The following is a 20,568-nucleotide window of genomic DNA, read 5'->3' as shown; positions in this document are numbered from 1 at the left end:
TCCAATACTGTGCCCACTTAGCCCACTAATGCTCCTCAAAGTCCTACCAATAGTTATAATTCTCTCCCAGGGTGCCCTGATTAGTAAGAGTGCCCTTTACAGTGCCTCCAATAACGATAATGCTCCCCAAGAGTGCCCCCATTAGTAGAAAACCCCTCCATATTGTGCCTAAAAATGATGCCCCCACTGTACCGTCAGTACTAATACCATCATAGGGTCCCTAGTAGAAATAAGCTCCTTCTATAGTGCCCCTAGCAGTAACAAGGCCCCTCTATAAGGCACCCCTATAGAGCAAACAGTAGTAAGGCCTCCTCTAATGCCCCAGTAGTTTTAACGCCCCTATAATGGCACACGTTTTTATAATGCCCCCTGTAGTGTCCCCAGTATTTCTAATGCCCCATTTAGCACCCCTAGTATTTATAATGCCTACCTGCAGTTATAACCCCTCTTTAGTGCCTCCTGTATTCTAATGCTGCCTGTAGTGCCAGTATGCATATTTCCCCCCAATAGAGCCCATATATATAATGCCCTCTGTAGTTGGCATCTGTGTTGGTCCCATGTTCATATGTGCCCGCATTGCTGAGAAAAATTATGTTTTATTATATGCAAATGAGCCTCTAGGAGCAACTGCACGTTGTCGTTACACCTAGAGGCTCTGCTCTCTCTGCAACTGCCGCACCCTCCGCACTTTGACTGACAGGACCAGGCATGACTACAGACATGACCACACCTGGCCCTAACTTCTCCATGCATTTCAGTTGTTCACTATCCCTTTTCTTCTTCATTTGGTCCAGACCATCATGCGCATACGTCTTTGCTCAGTGTTGTGCAGCCCCTTTTGCTATATAAGAAGACACCAGCATTAACAAATGGCACACTGTAGAAGGAACTATTACAGATTTTACATTAGGGCCTAGGAGATTAAGGTACACCTCTGACTTCCATTGCTTCCATCCCCACTCTCTATAGCAAAGAACTCCCTATACAGCTGCCCCTTTAACACTGTCATCCTGTAGTGTACACCAATTCTGTTCCTGTTGCCGCCCCGAAAATACTGTACTGTAGGCATCAAATCCTATTCCAGACCTCAAAATTCATACAGACCCCAGATTAGCCCCAAATTCATGGAAGTCACAAATTCCTGTAGCTCCCTATAACCCCCACCCCTCCATCTCTTAAATCAGGCCTCAGATCAGACTCCAAATTCATTGCCCCTATAATCCCCCTCCTCCATCCTTTAAAATCAGTCCTCAGATCAGACCCCAAAAGTCATGGCCCCTATATAACACTCTCTCCATCAATCTCAATCAGACCTCAGAACAGACCCCAAAGTCATCGCCACCTATAACACAATCCCCCTATCAATCAGACCTCAAGGTCATGGCCCCTATAATACTCCCCCTTCCGTCAATGAGACCTCAGATCATACCCAAAAGTTTTGGCCCCTATAACAAACCCCCCATCTCCATCAGACCTCAGATCAGACCCCAAAGTCATGGCACCCATCGCTCTATCCATCCCATGAATCAGACCTCAGATCAGACAAAAATAAATAAAACGTACCCTTCCTGCTCCGGAAGGCACCAGCACTCTGGACATCTGGCATGCTCATCATGCAGTGTGAGGTCACAGCGCTCACCTGTGAGCACTACATTCTCATGTTAGTACAGCACAGCTAGAGGCCGTATCTAATCTTGTATCCAGGCTAGAGACTATCTCATCTTGTATCTACGCTAGAGACTATAGCTCATCTTGTCTCCAGACTAGAGGCTGTAGCTCATCTTGTTTTCAGGCTAGAGACTATATCTCATCTTGTCTCCAGACTAGAGGCTGTAGCTCATCTTCTTTCCAGGCTAGAGGCTATATCTCATCCTGTCTCCAGGCTAGAGGCCGTATCTCATCTTGTATCCAGGCTAGAGACTGTCTCTCATCTTGTCTCCAGACTAAAGGCCGTATCTCATCTTGTTTCCAGGCTAGAGGCCGTATCTCGTCTTTTATCAAGGCTAGAGGCCGTATATCGTCTTTTTTCCAGGCTAGAGGCCGTATCTCATCTTTTTTCCAGGCTAGAGGCCGTATCTCATCTTTTTTCCAGGCTAGAGGTCGTATCTCATCTTATATCCAGGCTAGAGGCCGTATCTCATCTTGTTTCCGGGCTAGATGCCGTATCTCATCTTATATCTGGGCTAGAGGTCATATCTCTTCTTGTTTCCAGGCTAGAGGCCGTATCTCATCTTATATCTGGACTAGAGGCAGCCCAACAGGGTCCTAGAGCCTCCTTTCAATTGTACAGTTTCCTTAATAATCTCCTCTTTTCCTCTAACATTGTAGTCACTTACATATATCATCATTACAGTCACACATAGAAATAAAACTCCTTATTGGTGAGATGTATATATAATTTTGTCAATCAATGTAAATTTGGCAACAAGGATGGCTCAAAAACACCTAAAATGCAATAACAACAAAAACAAACAAACAACGGAAAGCATAAAACTCTTACCCCGAGAGGTAACAGTCCACAGAAATTCTACAATGTTCCAATACGACGAAGAAACTTGGGTGATATCGCATCATGTACTGCTCAGTCTGGCAAGAAGATGTTAAGCATTGCCTCCCGATAGCTGCCGGGCCGGCATTAATCATACATGACGGGGGAATGCTTGGAGTATACTTCAGCTTAATGGTGATGCATCTCAGTCAGGAAGTGTAATCTATATTCCAGATAATATGTGCTGTTACATGCACATTACATCTCACTGACACATTTGTTTGGGTGGTAAAATAAGCAGAATGATGAATTTCTCCTCGGCCTTCCCAAAGAACTGATGAATCGTATGGAAAATAAGAAAGTAAGAAATACTATATATTTTATGTCATGTTAGGAAAAAAAATAATATGTTTTTATTTATTTTCTATATTTTCTATATTGAAGGCTGTTAAGTTAGTGATTTTTTTTTTAATCTTAATACTGTGGTTTCGCTATTGTTTGTTAGGCTCTTTTTAAGTACTTTTCTGCACTTCTCCATTGGATCACCGGATGCCTTGAAACAAGTCTTCCATTTTAAGAGATTTAAAGGGGTATTTCCATCTCAGACATTAATGGCATTATCGCTAAATTATGCCATCACTGTCAGGTGCAGCTCCCAACTCTGGAACCCCCACACCTATCTCCAGAACGGGCCCCCCAAGTGAAGGAGTCTATATTTCTTAATGGAGTCTTTGTCCGTTTAGATGGTCTGGGGTCTGCATATCTTTAGGTGTCTGGTCTGAGGCCCATATTTTTAAAAGACTCTGTATTTTTAGGTGGTCTGTATGTATTTAGGGGGTCTGAATTGCTGTCTGGTCTGGGTCTCTTCTTGTTTAGTGGTTTTGACTTGGTCTGTATTCAATGTGAGATGTGATAAAGGAGGTCACATGCACTATTAGTGATTCAAATATTTTAGGTTGGGGTAATACGCTATATAGTTGGCCATAGCAAATGACAAAACATGTGAACAACGCACCTCACATGCTGCTTAATACATCAATTCTCAGAATTTCTGTGGTCTGGTCTAGGGTCTGTGATTTTCATGGGGCTTGGGGTCTATATTTTAAGTGGGGTCTGTATTTTTTTAGAGTACCCAGTGTCTATATTTCATGTCACTGATGTGGTCAGTCATTGTGTAAAAATTGATGCTGACATGGGGAGGACTGAGACCAGCAGAATCGGTGGGGGAGTGATGGAGCCAGAATCCAGCAGCGGGGATCAGGTAACATCAAGGCTGCACATCATCAACCGCAAGTAGTCCTTCCAAATGTACTATGGCTTGACAAGATTGCATCACTGCTGCAGACTTGAAAAAGGAGCCCTAGAGCTCTGAAATGCATTGCCTAACTGAAATTTTAGCTTTTCAATAAAACAATCCTATTACCTACCCAATGGTCATGTCACTACGCAATCTGTTCTGAGTCAGGCCTGTATGGTTTAACCATCCGGCACCCTTTTTCATGATGTCTTACTCATCCTACCAGTTGGCATCTAGGGGGATTCTGAAGACACCAGGAGCACTGACCCACCAAATCAGACAATCTGTGTTCACTAGTGTTGTGCCTATTTGCACAACAAAAACAGGTGAGCAGCTTTATCCCTGTAGGGAACTTTCCTGTAGGTTTGATGTACTCAATCTATGAGTGCCTTTTTTCCCCCTCTGCCACCATTGTAATATTCTACTCAAGTATAGTTCACCTAACATTTTAGTGCAAAAGCTGAATACAATTATGTTAAAATAATGCAAATTTCAATCTTTTATTGTCAAAAGTACCAGTCACCAGAGCCATCCAATTCCTTTTTCCGAGCTCACCAAAAACAAAAAGTTTTTATATATGGAAATATCTTCTACTAATGTGACCCCTTCCACATTATGACAGGAGTGTGTTAAGAAAATGCAGATTAAGCCCATTAATGATTTTTAAGTGAAGTATAAGAAAAAGTTAAGAAAATAGTAAAAAGCACAACAAATGAAAAAACCTTCTTGAATTATGATGATTATTTTTGTATGACATGACCGAGAGAGTGTTTTTCTTAAAGAATGATTTAACCACAAAGTTCCTGTTTACTGTATGTCTTAAGGATCTTTTTTTTGTGTGGTTCGAGATACCTAAGACCATTAAGCACGCACACTATAGATCTAAAGACACTCTATTTACTCAAGAGTCCAGAAAAAATATTGAGAGGGCGGTAAAAATACTTTCTTTGACTCCTGAAGCCAGCGCTTGAAAGCTAAAATTGCAGGAACTTTCTTTTTTCAAGTTTATTTTTAGGCTCTGTATTTTCTCATTATTGCCTACTTTTCACAACATGGCGCCGTTCCATAAATCTCACACTGAAAATCTTTCCCAAATGTGAAAAAGAGAGAAAAGACAACAGAGCTGCAGGAAAGTGAAATATCTAAAAGATAATAGCATGTAGAAAACATTAAAAGAGTTGTCCCAGAAATACCCAAAAAGTGGGATCATGGTGGAGATGCAGAAATAGATCTGATGTCAGTCTTAGCTCATCCATCATAAAGGAATTTAATAATTACACACTCCAATTTTTTTTTATATATATATATATATATATATATATATATATTTTTTTTTTTTATTATATAAAATGATCCACCTACTGTTATCCACACATGCCTGGTTTTGAGAGGAATCAGTGTTTTTGAGAACGCGCCCTATTGCAACCCTATAGAATACTTAGTTGACAAGAAAGATGTCAAATTAGGGTTTTGGTTTAATAATGTATCAAGTTTATGACTGCAGCTAGATAAAGTGTTACTCAGGGGGATTAAACTAGTCTTTTTGATATTCTATAGTCTCAGACCAGACAGTTTCATACCTCCCTGGCTCCTTAGTGAGTTCATAAGTTGTTCTTTTACATCAAGAGATCTTGGATATAATTATGTTTTACTCATAAGATGGGTTACAACCAAAATGGCTGTCACTACAGTGTCATGGCAATGCTCCGTGCCCGCCGCTGTCCTGACTATCCGAGGTGGGCATGGGTATTGCATCACTCACCTGACCTCTGTCCTGTGTCAGACTTCTGTGTCGCAGCCTGGCTGCAAGACCTCTTCCTGCATGTGTATTGGAGAGACTATTGCCTGCAGCACTGCAAGGGTTAATTCCCCTTTCCGACCCTGTGCTCAACTGCCAGACTAATGGGCTGATCTGCCCTCCTATATATGCTGGGCTGTTTGTTCCATTACTTGCCTGAGCCATTTGGTCTCAATAGATCTTGTTAGGTCTAGGTCTAGCTTGCTAGAGTCTGTAAAAGAGCTATAATCGGTTTGTCTGCCTGTGTAGTGACTTCTGCCTGATTCCCAAACACTGACCCTCTGCTGCCTGACCTGACCCATGCCTGTTCACTGTACAGATAATATGCTGCCTGTCTGGACCTTTGGACTTTCACAGATCCTCACAAATCCTCCTTGCCCTGACCTCGGCCTGTTATTGACATATTGCCTGATCCTATATTGCATTGTACTCATTTTGAGCTAAAATATATATTTTTTCAATTATTAAAAATTTGCAGCCTTGAGTTTCTTTAGTAGTTGTCTCTGCATTTTCACTCTGTTCCATCAGGCAGCTCGGCTGACAGCTCCCTATCTCATGATCTCTGACCTCCTAAACATTCATTATAGCTCAATTCTTATCTTTCTGGTTTTAAGTGATTTTTAGCTCAAAATGAGTAAAATGCAATCATAAAAAATTGTGCTCAAATGTGTACATAGCCTTTAATGCAAAATCTGTAACAGGGCTCTATCTCGTATTTCACCTACACTGCTGGTTAATGATGAGGGAAATGTTTAATTACTCCACACTATGTGTGTGGTTTCCATCAAAATTAACATAGACTAGTCAGTGGTGTCTGATCTGTTGCTAGTAGATTATAGAGGAGATAAAATTATTCTACGCTTTTCATCACGTTCGAAATGCCTCACAACAAAGGAGATGAACTTGAAGCACCTTGGCACTAATGCAAAATCTATATCAGGACCTCCAAGTATCACATGTGATTTGTATCATTGGTTTCATCATATGGACTATTTGGACCTTTTGGGTCCCATTAGACTTCAGGGCTGAAACCTCCATACACCCTATAGCCATACTCTTAAAAAGTGGCATATGACCACCTCTGGAACCCCCATCTATCTCCAGAACGGCCTCTGAAAGTGAAAGAGAGCACCACTTATGCACGGCGTGCTCTCCATTAACTTGTATGTGAGTTCCAAAAATAGCTGAGTGGGCGAGCTCGGCTATTCTTGGAAGTCTCATAGAAATTAATGGAGAGCACCATGCAAGCGTGGCCACTTCCCTTTTCACTTCTATGGGTCTATTTTCGGCATTTCAATAGGAATGAATGGAGGGTTCTGCCCTCTTGTTCTTTTTGGGGGCACCGTTCTAGAGATAGGTGTTGGTCCCACCTCTAGGACCTACCCACCTCTGGGACCCGCACCTATCTGAGTCTGATGGCATATCCTAGTGATATGCCACCAATGTCTCCAGTGAGACAACCCCTTGAAGTATAAGTTCACCATTTTCTTTTATAATGATGATCTAATGGAAATACCGTACATGACAACTTCAAGACATACACGAGGCTGGATGGAAGACATTCTGCTGCGGCTTCTAAAGATCTAAGAGGAACCAGTATCTTATTAAAGTCTTTGAGTCAAGTTGCCAAAGATAATAATTTGATTACTCCTATGACCTAAATGAAGTTACCATATTTTGGATGAATTTACAGCTCTGAATCTGTCTTACCTTATTCTGCGCTTAGAAAGATATTAAACTCCCACAGATCTTTTGATTTAATTTTCAGAGTGAGGTCCAATTTTTCTAATATTATATTTCATCTTTTTAGCTTCTTAAGGAGGCAACGCTGCTGTTTCTCAGCACAAACCTCTAGGCTCGAAATTCTCTTGGCGACAAAATATTAACCAAATCATGTATTTGAAGAAATGGGATTATTTTATTTTGCATAATTATTTCTATTAGATTTGCTGTGAATACACTGTATATAGTTTTTAAGTGCGTTGTGGTCAATGAAAAATTATGATTCTGAAAAACTTTCATTTAATGGGGCTGCCGAGTGAATATTACATTTTTCCATTGGAGAACATAATACTGAACAATTCTTTAATTGGAATCAGTTAAAAAAGCATCCCTGCTTTAACAAACTTCTAATAACGACCTCCTGTAGTTATCTACGTGTTATGGTGCCCCTGCTGTTCTTTTAATTCCCTCTTAAAACACACTTTTGACCAGAGAAGAAGCAGTTTCTGCTGATTATTATTGGCTTGCTGGACGATAGCAGAAACTGTAAAACCCCTGATGATGGGAATAGGCTACTGAGCATGTGCGGCCACCAGCACTGGACACAGTCGGTGGACATTCTGAGATGGATTTGAAAAAACACCGGGGGGGGGGGGGGGGTGCCACAACAAGTATGTAACAGCAGGAGGCACTATAACAAATATCTAACAGCAGGGGCACCATAACAAATATGTAACAGTAGCGGACATCATAACAACTAAGTAACTTCAATATCCAGACACAGCAGCATTTTTTAAAAATGCATCCAATTAAAAAATTTTTATACTGTGCCCGATCTAACAAAGAAATGTAAAGTTTATTCATGGGACAACCCTTTAATAACCCCCATATTAAACCCCTAACAACCCCCATAATATTGTCACATTCTAGAGCCCCCAGTGCTGGTCCGATCCTTTGACGTAATACCGGCATGAAACAGATTATAGCAGTGAGTACAGCAACAGTGTGGATTTTTTGGGGATCATTGTGCGGCTGGCAGTTATGAGTGCACTGTGTGGCTGGTACTGTTATTGGCGCACACTGTGGCTGGCAGTTATTGGTGGCTGGTACTGTCATGGGAGCAGTGTGTGTGGCTGGGACTGCTATGGGGGGCACTGTGTGGCCAGTGGTTCTATAGGGGCCACTGTTTGGCCAGGACTCCTATGGGGGCAGTGTGTGGCTTGAACTGCTATGCTGGGCAGTGTATGGCCAGGACTGCAACAGGGGGCACTGTGTGGCTAGGACTGCAATGGGGGAACTGTGTGGTGAAGACTGCTATGGGGAGAATGTGTGACTGGGATTGCCATGGAGGGAGAAGCACTATGTGGCCGGGACTTCTATGGAAGGGCACTGTCTGGCTGGGATTGTCATGGGGGGGCTCTGTGTATCCGGGACTGCTATGGGGAATTTCTAAGTGCTATATGAATGAAATAAATATACTAGTGTGTTACTTGTATATCTGTTATTGGGTTCACATGCCAGAAATGTCTCAGATGAAAATAACCCTTTAGGTTTCATCGCAGTCTTTTGGGGTGGTACGATCTGACAGTATGGCCCTCAACCAGAAAAGGTGATGCACCCCTGTTCTAATGCAATGGTCAAAAAAAACTGATACACTGTGTTCTCTGCATTGTAGGATCTGAGGGGGAGGGGCCACGCTTCAACTTTCTTTGAATCCCGTCATGCACCGCCCCCTCGGATCCTGCACTGGCCATAACACAGTGGAGCAGATTTAGTATTACTACCTTACATTCAGAGAGCCTAAAACTAGACAAGACAGACTGAAATGGTATCACAGTGTAATCACTTTGGTGCATCTTGCCACATATGTAAGACACTTCCTTAGGCCACCTCTTAGCTGTCTTACTTTACGCCAACATTTTGCTCCAAAATAACGGCATACCCCATGAATAAATCTGACGCACTTTGCAAAAACTAGTGAGGCGTAAAGAGTGTCTAAAACAGAATACATTTTGCTATGGCAGTTTTTTGGCACAATCTGAGCCAGAATTCTGGAATGTTTTGCTTGGTAAATCTCCCCCAGATTCTCAGTTTTTCTTGGATTCTTCTTTTAAGTGCAAATTAATTTATTTAGAATGAAACCTGGGAAAAAAAAAACATCCAAACTCCAAACGATCCCGTGATTACGCGTTGTAATTATGGATGATCGCTATGTTAATTGTTAGATAAAGTGTGTCCATTTTTTTAAGTAACAGTGTCATATATTATTTCTTTCACTCCGAGTCATTCTATCTATTGTACCCGCTCAGCAGATGATTAATGGCCTCATTTATCTGACTTTCCAGCCTTCTCCAGACAAACAATATTAAGGAGGAAAGAATATATATTGCTTGAGCAATCATAAGCGCCTGAGAAAACCAACCTCCTGAAAAATATTATCCAGGTGCTGATGTGTGAACAGTTCACAGATTTTTTTCTACAGATCCAGCTTCGAATGTTAGATAAAATTTTACTTTATTAAACGGCAATTGTTTACTTTGTGCCCCAATAATATAATGAGTAATGACCCCCTGTGTGTCCCCTTTTCTGCCTCCACAATATGTATTTTTATGTCCCCACATTATTATGTTGTCCTTTTGTGACCCACATTGTAATGTCCCCTTTTGTACACCCACATTACAATAATGTCTCCTTTTTTGCCCCACAATATAATTTCCCTTGGTGCCCCATATTGTTACCTATGCTCCCCTTTGTGCCCCACATTGTTATAATGTCCCAATTGTGCTCCTCAGGGGCGTCGTTAGGTCAAAACATTGGGGGCTTGAGCCCCGGATGTTTTGACCAGTGCCCTGAATGTTATGCTGGCAGTCATTTCCACACAATCTCCTGCACAGCCCGGAGCCTGACTCCGCCCACTCATGTGACTGATCATCTGCTCCTGACATCATGAAAGGTCCTTTTGCCCACTAGGAACTATCATCTCCTGAGGTAGGGCATGTGAATGGAGAATTTCTAGGTGCATGTTTTGGCTGTATTCTGCCCCCTGTACTGTACCCCCTATGCTGCACTGTGTGCCTCCTGCCCTGTACTGTACCCCCCCATGCTGCACTGTGTATACCCCCTGCCCTGTACTGGACCCCCTGTGCTGTATTTTCCCCCTGCCCTGTACTGTGCACCCCATGCTGTATTCTGCCCCCTGCCCTATGCTGCACTGTGTGTGCCTCCTGCCCTGTACTGTACCCCCCTATAATGCACTGTGCCCCCTATGCTGCACTGTGTGTGCCCCCTGCCCTGTATTAAGCCTGCTATGCTGTACTAACCCTACTGCCCTTTAGTGTGCCCCCTATGCTGCATTGTACCCCCTATGCTGCACTGTGTGTCCCCCCCTTTCCCTGTACTGTACCCCCTATACTATACTGTGCCCTGTACATTGCAGCCTCCCTTCTCTGTCTCTAGTGCTTGCCACTTGGAACTATCATGGCACACTAAGGCCGGTTTCACATCACGTTTTGCCATTCGTCTAATGCAGGGGTAGGCAACCTACAGCACTCCAGCTGTTGTAAAACTACAACTCCCAGCATGCATTATTGCTCTGCTCTTCTCACAACTCCCATAGAAATGAATGGAACATGCTGGGAATTGTAGTTTCGCAAAAGCTGGAGTGCCGAAGGTTGCTGACCCCTGGTAATGTATACATAAAATGTATATGTTAACAGGTGACTCAGACTGACACCATCAAAAAAAAATGATACGTTAAAGTATTTTTTTAACAGACTTTGCAGGATACAAAGCGTAGTGTGCTGCGCTTTTGTATCCCATTTTCCAACGTAAACATTAAACGGATGGCAAAAATGTGATGTGAACTCTCCCTTACATATGCACATATAGGATGCCAGGATAGTCATGGAGGGGGGGGGGGGGGCCCATACAAAATTTTGCTGTGGGGCCCAGTCAGTTCTAGCTACGCCCCTGGCTGGCAGGGCCGGCCGCTCTGACTCTCCTGCGCTGCGCAGCCCCGCCATCCTAATCCGTATCCTGCAGTAACTGAACTTTAAAACAGCGCTTATGATCTCATTACTATCTTACACACTCAGCTCCGGAAACATGCAGTGTGGGCGGCGCTCGCTCACTGACGTCACGCGCCTGCTCCTCCCACTAGGTGGCGCAGGCGCGTGACGTCAGTGAGTGAGCGCCGCCCGCACTGCCTGTTACTGGAGCTGAGTGTCTAAGTCAAGATAGTAATGAGATGAGCGCTGATTTAAAGTTCAGTTACTGCAGGATACGGATTACTGAGGGGATGATCTGTGGGGTTGCCCAGACGGCTAGGCCCTTCACAGTAGTTATTAACCCCTTTCAGAAGTCCTCCATTCACTGAAGGGGGGACTGCTGAAAGGGGTCAATAACTACTGTGAAGGGAGGACTGCTGAAAAGGGTTAATAAACACTGTGAAGGGGGGACTGCTGAAAGGGGTTAATAACTACTGCGAAGGCCCATGGGGGCGTTGCTTCATGGGGTGGGGGCGTGGCTTCACTGGGGTGTGATACAATGGGCTTGTGCCCCGGATGTTTTCAGACCCTAGCAACGCCCCTGGTGCTCCTACAGTTTAGTAATGTCCCCCTTTTGTGCCCCCACAATATAATGACACTTTGTGCCCCCAGATTGTTAGAATGTTCGCTTTTAAGCCCCCCATTGTTGTAATGTCCCTTTACCCGTACATTGTACTAATGACCCCCTTTTGTGCCCCCAAAATATAATGTCCTTTTGTGCCACCACATTGTAGTAATGTCCCCCTTTTGTGTCCCCACAATATAATGTCACTTGATACCCCCAGATTGCTATAATGTTCCCCTTTGTGCACCCACATTGTAATAATGTCTGTCTTTTGTTTCTCCCATTGTTGTAATGTCTCATTGTGCCCCTACATTGTAGTAATGTTCCCCTATTGTGCTCCCAAAATATAATGTTTATTTGTGCCCCATGTTGTAATAATGTCCCTCTTTTGTGCCCCCTATTGTAGTAATGTTCCACTTTTGTGCTACCCACAATACAATGTCTTTTTGTGGCCCTGCATTGTAATAACGCCTCCTTTTGTACCCCTCATTGTTATAATGTCCCTTTGTGGCCCTACATTGTAGCAATGTCCCACTTTTACGCCCACACAATACAATGTCCATTTGTGCCCTTATGTTCTAATAATGTCCCTCTTTTTTGCCCCCAAATTTGTGCCAATGAAGAAAAAAAAAAAGACAAACTCACCTCTCCCCTCATTCACATGATGAGCAGCTAGATCTTGTTGGCTGCTATCCGTCAGTGTCCTGACACCGGCGACACAATGACATGGCACCATCAGATAGTCCACACATAGTTCTCAACTCGATCTGCATCCTTAGGATGCAGCTTTAGCTAAACGCCACAGGATGCCTGCGGGTCCCCTTCCCCCCAGCTTGCTTCACCGCGATCGTTCCACCACAGGGCAAAATATGCAAAGTGGAGCGGGCATGGCTCTTGCAGAGAGAGCAAAGCATCTAGGAGTAACGTCGACGCCCCCTTTGCACCTAGAGGCTTATTTGCATATAGTAAAACATAATTTTTCTCAGCAATGCGGGCACATATGAACATATGACCAACACAGATGCCTTAATCTGCCAAGCGCACATGTAACAGGTCAGCCAGTGTCATAGGTACAAATCTGCTGACAGGAGCCCTTTAAAGTCTGTTTTATGTTGCAGTAGCAAAGTGCCCCCTAATAATGCGAACTAGTACAAAAATGCCCTCGTTGTGTGCCAGTACAAAAAATACCCCCTTTTAATGCCCCCAGTTGAGCTAATGTCCCTATAGTGCCCCCATAATTTGTATCAATATAAAATTCCCCTATATAGTTGCCCCCAGTAAATGCCCCCATAGTGCTCCTCTCTTCCCCATAATGCCCCCCATAATGTGCCAGTATAAAATGCCCCTATATACTGCCCAAAGTAGATGCCCTCACAGCGTCTCCCATAATGTGCCAGTATGAAATACCCCTTCTTAGTGCCTCCAGTAGATGCCCCCATTGTGCTTCTGTCCTCCCCTTCTCCATAGTGCCCCCATAATGTGCAATTAAAAAATACCCTTATATAGTGCCCCCATAGTGCTCAACCCCCCCCCCCAATAGTCTGCCCAACAGCATTGTGCAAAAAAATAAATAAAAGAAACACTAATACTTACCTTCACGCTTCTGGCACCAATGCATTGCAGGCCACTTCTGGGTCTCGTGCTATATGCTGCAGGCAGCGCGAGATGATGATGTCATTGCGCCACCTGCGCCGGCCTCTGATAGACGTTCGGCCTAGTGCCTGCAGCCTGTCAGAGGAATGGGGAAGGGAGACGCCTCTCCTGTGCCCCGCTGCAGTTATTTCCAATAGATGGCACCGACCATAGGATTCGCGTCAGTTTCCCTCTGTCACTTTGAGCATACTAAAGCCTTAGGGTGAATTCACACGTGGCAGGTTTCATTGCAGAAATTTCTATGACTTCCATTCATCTGAATGAAGCTGGCAGAAATACATGTGCCCTCCGCCACAAGAGCACCATTAGACTGGATTTGCAGGTGCAGAAATTTCGGCAACAAAATCTGCTTTAGTCGGACTAAAGAAAATTCATGAAATAAAGTTTAACTAAAAGCAACTAAAAGCAAAAAAAAGTAAAAATAAAACCATCTTTTTTCATACAGTAGTTTACATTTGGAAAAGTATAAAATAAATAATTAATAAAAAAAGAAAATAAAGGAAAGGAAAATTAGCACAAAACCAACAGATAGTTGTAGAAACTATATTTTTCCATGAAATGTGCTATTATTATGCAAAACAATAGGCATGCTCTGTGACCTGTGCAGAGGTCATTGTACAGGGAGGGAATAGATAAGCTGTGATATCACCTATTGTGAATGGTGGACCCTAGTCTATCTATCTATCTATCTATCTATCTATCTATCTATCTATCTATCTACCATTCTAATCCTGCCTGTAATGATAGCAGTAAACTGCAGTAAAGGGACCTATAGAGAACTAGAAGTGGCGCCAATTATTAGGCCTAGTGGACTAATGACATCACCAAAAACTCTATAAATATGTTTAACATTAAAAAACATGATTTAAAGAAAAGGTCATTTTCAGAAAACATATTCCCTTTAATAATGAAAAAAGGATGTTTTTTTTTTCCATTCCCCAGAAAGAGCTTAAAGGGAACCTGTCACCAGGATTTTGGGTATAGAGCTGAGGACATGGGTTGCTAGATGGCCACTAGCACATCCGCAATATCCAGTCCCCCATAGCTCTGTGTGCTTTTATTGTGTAAAAAACCCGATTTGATACATATGCAAATTAACCTGAGATGAGTCCTGTCCCTGACTCATCTCACATACAGGACTCATCTCAGGTTAATTTGCATATGTATCAAATCAGTTTTTTTACACAATAAAAGCACACAGAGCTATGGGGACTGGGTATTGAGGATGAGCTAGCGGCCATCTAGCAACCCATGTCCTCAGCTCTATACACAAAATCCCGGTGACAGGTTCCCTTTAAAGGGGTTGTGCAAGGATGGACCCGCAAAAGGAAGATAACTTACCGCCTCCCCGCTCCACTGATGTTAACATCCGGTTTGACATCGCTGCAGCCAATCACGGGCCGTGGCAGTGTCAGGCTCCCCTTGTGTCATGACCAATGGCCACATGGCCACAAGGGAAGCCTAACACCGGCGCGGCCTGTGATTGGGTATGGCGATGTCAAGCCGGATGTTGACTTTGCCGAAGCCCAGAGGAGCGCAGAGAGTGACAAAGCCGGTAGTGGTTGTCGTGCCATATTGTTGGTCAAACAATACTTAACTTTATACTACGAATCCATGAAGAAAACCTGTCTTACGGTTGAAACGCGTTGATTTTATCTAGGAGGATTACATTTTTTTTAAATGAAGAAATAAAGAATCATTGATTTTACTCGCTGGATCCATTTGGACTTTTTTGCTGCATCTACGTTGCCCGGATCCGTGCAGAGCAGGTCAGAGCACTTTTACCACTCGAGAGCTGGACTTTGTTCTATCTACATAAATAATCAGTGTCTGAACACAAAGTTAACAGCTTGAAGTTTGGTAAATTTGTAGATAAATCTTTTTATGTTTTTATGCTTGTTTTTTAAAATAAACTTTACTATATATCCGCTGTCTCCAGTATGTGTTGGACTGCAACCAGTTTAATTATATCCTGTTGTTGTAATCTGGGTTATGATAACAGGCATGGAGGGCTTTTCCTGTTAGGAAGGCTACGCTATGCCGGGACTTTTCCTCTCTTCTTCCATAGTAGAATGAAAAGAAATGGTACATTGTATAACTGGTCATTGTGCGTAGAGTAGACCCATGAGCTTGGCAGGAAGAATGTCGGCCCCAGTGAAAACACACAGGGAGAAAAGAATCGCCACTTCACAACTCTAAACTGGTATTAAGTCTCTTTCTCTCGCTGCTCAAAGTTTGCTAAGAAAACAGCTCAGCCTCAGAAGTCGTCTTGTGATGTCTCATAGAAGCTATTTAATCTCTTGGTTATGTAGAGGTAATTATTTTTACAGTAGTAAAATAAATGTCTGATTTCCGTGGCTTATAATAAAGTGGAAGATTATATAACCCTTCTCCATTTGGATAAAAGGGGTTATCTCTGCTAATGAATTTTGCTGTTGCTAATATTAGAAAGGGAGATTTCGCCTACCTCCATATTGTACTAAAATACATCTGGGCTGGTCACTTGCTCCCACAAGATCAGCACACTCCTCCTCTGCTGATATCATCATATCTAGGTTTTAATTGGTTGCAGGGTGTTCTATTCAAATACAAATCATATACTTAACCCTGTCACATGAAACCCAATTGTTACTGCCTAGTATCACGAACTGGCAGGTCACTGTCTTACACAAGATCAACACACTCCTCCCCTGCTACTGTCATCATCCCCATGATCTGAATGTTTGCAGTGATTTCCCTCATGTCACTGACCCTGTAATATGCAACCCAGTTCTATTGCCCATTATTATGAACAGACAGGTCACTACCTCACACAAGATCAATACACACCTGCTGCTATCAACATGCCCATAATCTAATTGCAGGGTGTTTTGTTCCCATCCACATCATGTCACTGACCCTATCGTATGCAACCAAGTTCTTACTAACCTAATATCAGGAACAGACAAGTCACTACCTCCCACAAGATCAACACACTCCTCCCTTGCTGCTGTCATCATACCCATGATCTGATTGGTCACATGACTTTTTTATTTCCATGTAAATCATATCCCTGACCCTGTCACATGCAACCCAGTTCTTATTAACCCAATATCACGAACTGACAGGTCACTGTCTCCCATAAGATCAACACATTCCTCCCCTGCTACTGTCATCATACCCATGGTCTGATTGGTTGCAGGGTGTTCGATTCCCATGCACATCATGTCATTGACCTCATCACATACAACCAAGTTCTAACCCAGTCTAATGAACAGACAGGTCACTGTCTCCCACAAAATCAACGCACTCATATGCTGCCATCGTTTCAATGGACTGATTGGCTCAAAAGTGTTGAAATCTCAGTTTTCCTTACAGAAATGTGTATGGAATAGAAATGAGGCCCCATTTTGACTTATGATTTATGTGCATTATATGAATAGCTAATTTATTTCAATAGACAATAATGAAATGAGGCTACTACCTTTGGCAATAGCAGCTGGATATAGGGGTTTGACCAAACTGGCAACCCCTCCAGCTTTAAGGTGCATCTGTCAGCAGGTTTGCACCTATGACACCTGTGTTGGCCCCATGTTCACATGTGCCCGCATTACTGAGAAAAATGATGTCTTAATAAATGCAAATGAGCCTCTAGGAGCCTCGGGGGCTTTGCTGTTACAACTAGAGCAGGGATCAGCAACCTTCAGCACTCCAGCTGTTGTGAAACTACAATTCCCAGCATGCTCCATTCATTTCTATGTAAGTTCTTAGAAGAGCAGAGCAAGTATGAATGCTGGGAGTTGTAGTTTCACAACAACTGGAGTTGCGGAGGTTGCCTACCCCTGACCTAGAGGCTCTGCTCTCTCTGCAACTGCCCTGCCCTCTAAACTTTGATTGACAGGACCAGGCAGTGATAACATTTACACGTGTTCTTTCTTACCTTTCCTCTTGGCTTGACGCATCCCGACATTTGTGGTGTGAGATGACCAGCTTCGTAATACTCTGTTGGGGGTTGTTTATGCTTTATGTGTCTATAGGTGGCCACCTAGTGGTTGTCATGTGAGTTGCAGCCTGTTGAGATTTTTTCTGGCATATCTATGAAGATTCTCATTCATCCAGGTCATGTAATAAGTCGGAGCAACTGGTCTGGTTTCAGTTTCTTTTCAAGACGTTCTGCTAGTCATCCATTTCTCAATTCGAATGACTTGTACAAAAAATCTCCGGCATTAAATACTTGTAATTTGTGCTTCAGTTAGCATAATCTGTTTATCATAAAACAAGGTCAAGGACCTCATGGAGGTGCTGTAAGATGTTGATTGTAATTTGCATGACTAAAGCTATTAGTTATGAATAAACTGCCTCAGGAAAGGTGTTAGAACAGCCCTGTAAGTGGCAGACAATAGATGTCGCTCTGGCATCAGCTGTAGGCATGTTATGCCACCCATAGGCTTCCATGTTACACAAGCATAAATTTTCTTACTAATGCCTTTGCATAGATTACCATAGTCTACTACACTATGCTATATAGTAAAAAAAATATATGCTAGCGTATAGCAGTCCGATCTTCTGGTCACTGCTCTACGTATATGGTAGATGTGTACCCGGGAGCAAATGTAGGGCTTTAATTTAATGTGAACAAAGCCACAAAGCCTAATCCTAAAAACCTTTTCATGACCGAAGCAAAAAAACTTTCCTCCAGCACGTAGTAGGTGGAGTGCAAACATGACTGTAATGGTACATATTATGTAATACCCCCCATGACACTGCAGATGTGTGAACTTGTTTAAAACTTTTATGTGGAGTTTTACAAGTTTATATTCACATTCCACCGCCTCTGCCAAAGTGTTGAGTTGGTCATAGCTTTGGACAAAATCACAAAACACAATGCCTTTATTTATACTGGGCACATTTCCACACTTCACACAGCTGTGTCTTAACAGCAAGGTTTAGTTTCTTTTGAAAAAAAAACTAAAAACTATTGGGGATAGTTACAGTGAGATACGACCAAAGTTTATTATGTAGATACAGTGCAGCCATCATTTACATGCCGGGTAGACCGCCATTTCCTGAGCCTCTGCTGAATGGCTTGCAACATACGTAAGTGACGTCACTGGTTTCTAGGGGATTGCACACTGAAGTAAAAATATTGCAATTACCTTAATATCACCGAGGTATTCCGACAATAGATATTTATCATCTATCCAATGGGAAAGTGATAAATGTCTGATTGTTGGGAGCTCCATGATCACTAGACGGAGGATCTTGAGCCTCCTGTTCCTTCTCATTGCAAGACAGCAGGGAGGAGGCGTTTGGACAGAGCAGCGATCGAGCATATTGCTCAGCCACCTTTGGCAGTCCATAGACTTTGAATGAAGTGGCAGTGTACATGCTCAATCACCGCTCCATTCAAATTCCTAAGTGGAGGAGGAACGTGGGGCTCTGGACCTCCATCTCTTGTGATGATTGGGGGTTGCCAGCAATCTAAAATTTGTCACCTGTTCTAGTCTGGGGAGGTCAACTGCCTACTGTGTTATTATTCGGTTCAATGTATCAGCAGTATGCAGTTAGCTCCTAAGCTCCCCTAGTGGTGACTACAGGCAGATGGAATTTTATCATTTAACTCTGCGGGACAGCTTTACTAAGCTTTACTAGTCTAAAATGTAGACAGTGCAAACTTAGACAGTCTAAAAATGCACCGTCTGTCCCACTGAGATAAATTTGGTGCAGGTCACTTTTGTCTAACTTTACACACTAGAATCTTTTTAACTTCAACGCGGTACTAGACAGGGGTGTCCCCTGTTAATGTTCGCTATTTTTCTGGAACCCCTGGCTTGCAGGATTAGAGCAGATAAGGAAATAGTAGGCTTCGGGGGCTTGGAGATTAGGGATAAAATTAGCCTATACGCTGACGATATCTTGATATTTTTGAGATCTGGATGGACTGCTCTTCCCCATCTTATGACGTTTTTGGATCTTTATCCGGATATGAAATTAACTGGTAAAAGTCAATGTTTTTACCGTGGAATCGCCCCGCCCCATCCAAAGATATTGATGTTCAAGTATTGGCCCCTACAGGATCCCTAAATTATCTGGGCATTAGAATCGGCGAAGCCCTGCAGAGTTACAATCCCCTAAATACCACCCCGATGATTAATAAGGTGAAGAATAAAATTAGAGTATGGCAGAAACTCCCCCTCTCTCAAGTAGAAAGTATCGCTTTAGTTAAAATGGTTTTGTTACCATTAATACTATATACTTTGACAGGTAGTTCAGTATGCATAGAGGACTCCTTCTTCAAATTAATGGAAAGACTAATTAACGACCTAATCTGGGGAAGGAAACGCGTAAGGATAAAGCAAAGATATATTTGGCTAGCAGAGAGTCATGGAGGACTAGCCCTTCCCTTTTTGCATGGGTATTATATTGCTGCTCAATTACAGTGGTGCATTAACAATAGGGATAGTTGTTATATTAAATACATTTCCCGTGAATTTAAGGGCCCATGGGGGGATATATTCACTTTATTGGAAACTCGTCTTTTGGAGATCAGGGGGAGACAATGTCCCATTAGCAATATGCTTCAGTTGGTCTGGAACAAAATTAGATCTATTACAGGAACATCTCAAGCTGTTCACTTTTCTCCACTTTGGCAGAATTTGAACTAAGGTGAATTCCTTGTCCCATTAGACATTTCATTTTGGGAAAATAGAGATATTACTCGGGTGTCACAGGTTGTCACACAAGGGAAGTTGAAGCCCATGACAGAAATTCTTCTTGAATTAGAGTCCACTTTTTAAAAATAAGTTTAGATACGTACAATTAAAGCACGCCTTTGAACACACTAAGAATAAAAGTAATTTTTTTATTAGAGATCACACATTTTTGGCTTTTGTTATAATTTTTTATCACCTAAATCTACTATTTCACAAATTTATCAATGAAAAAAAGAACTACCTTAGATGATTAGATTTAAAAGTGAGTTAAAATGGGAAGAGGAATTGGGCGGCAGTAGTCTCCTCC

The sequence above is a fragment of the Bufo gargarizans genome, chromosome 4 (genome assembly GCF_014858855.1).
Source record: "Bufo gargarizans isolate SCDJY-AF-19 chromosome 4, ASM1485885v1, whole genome shotgun sequence".
Taxonomy (NCBI): domain Eukaryota; kingdom Metazoa; phylum Chordata; class Amphibia; order Anura; family Bufonidae; genus Bufo; species Bufo gargarizans.
This window is presented reverse-complemented; position numbering follows the sequence as displayed.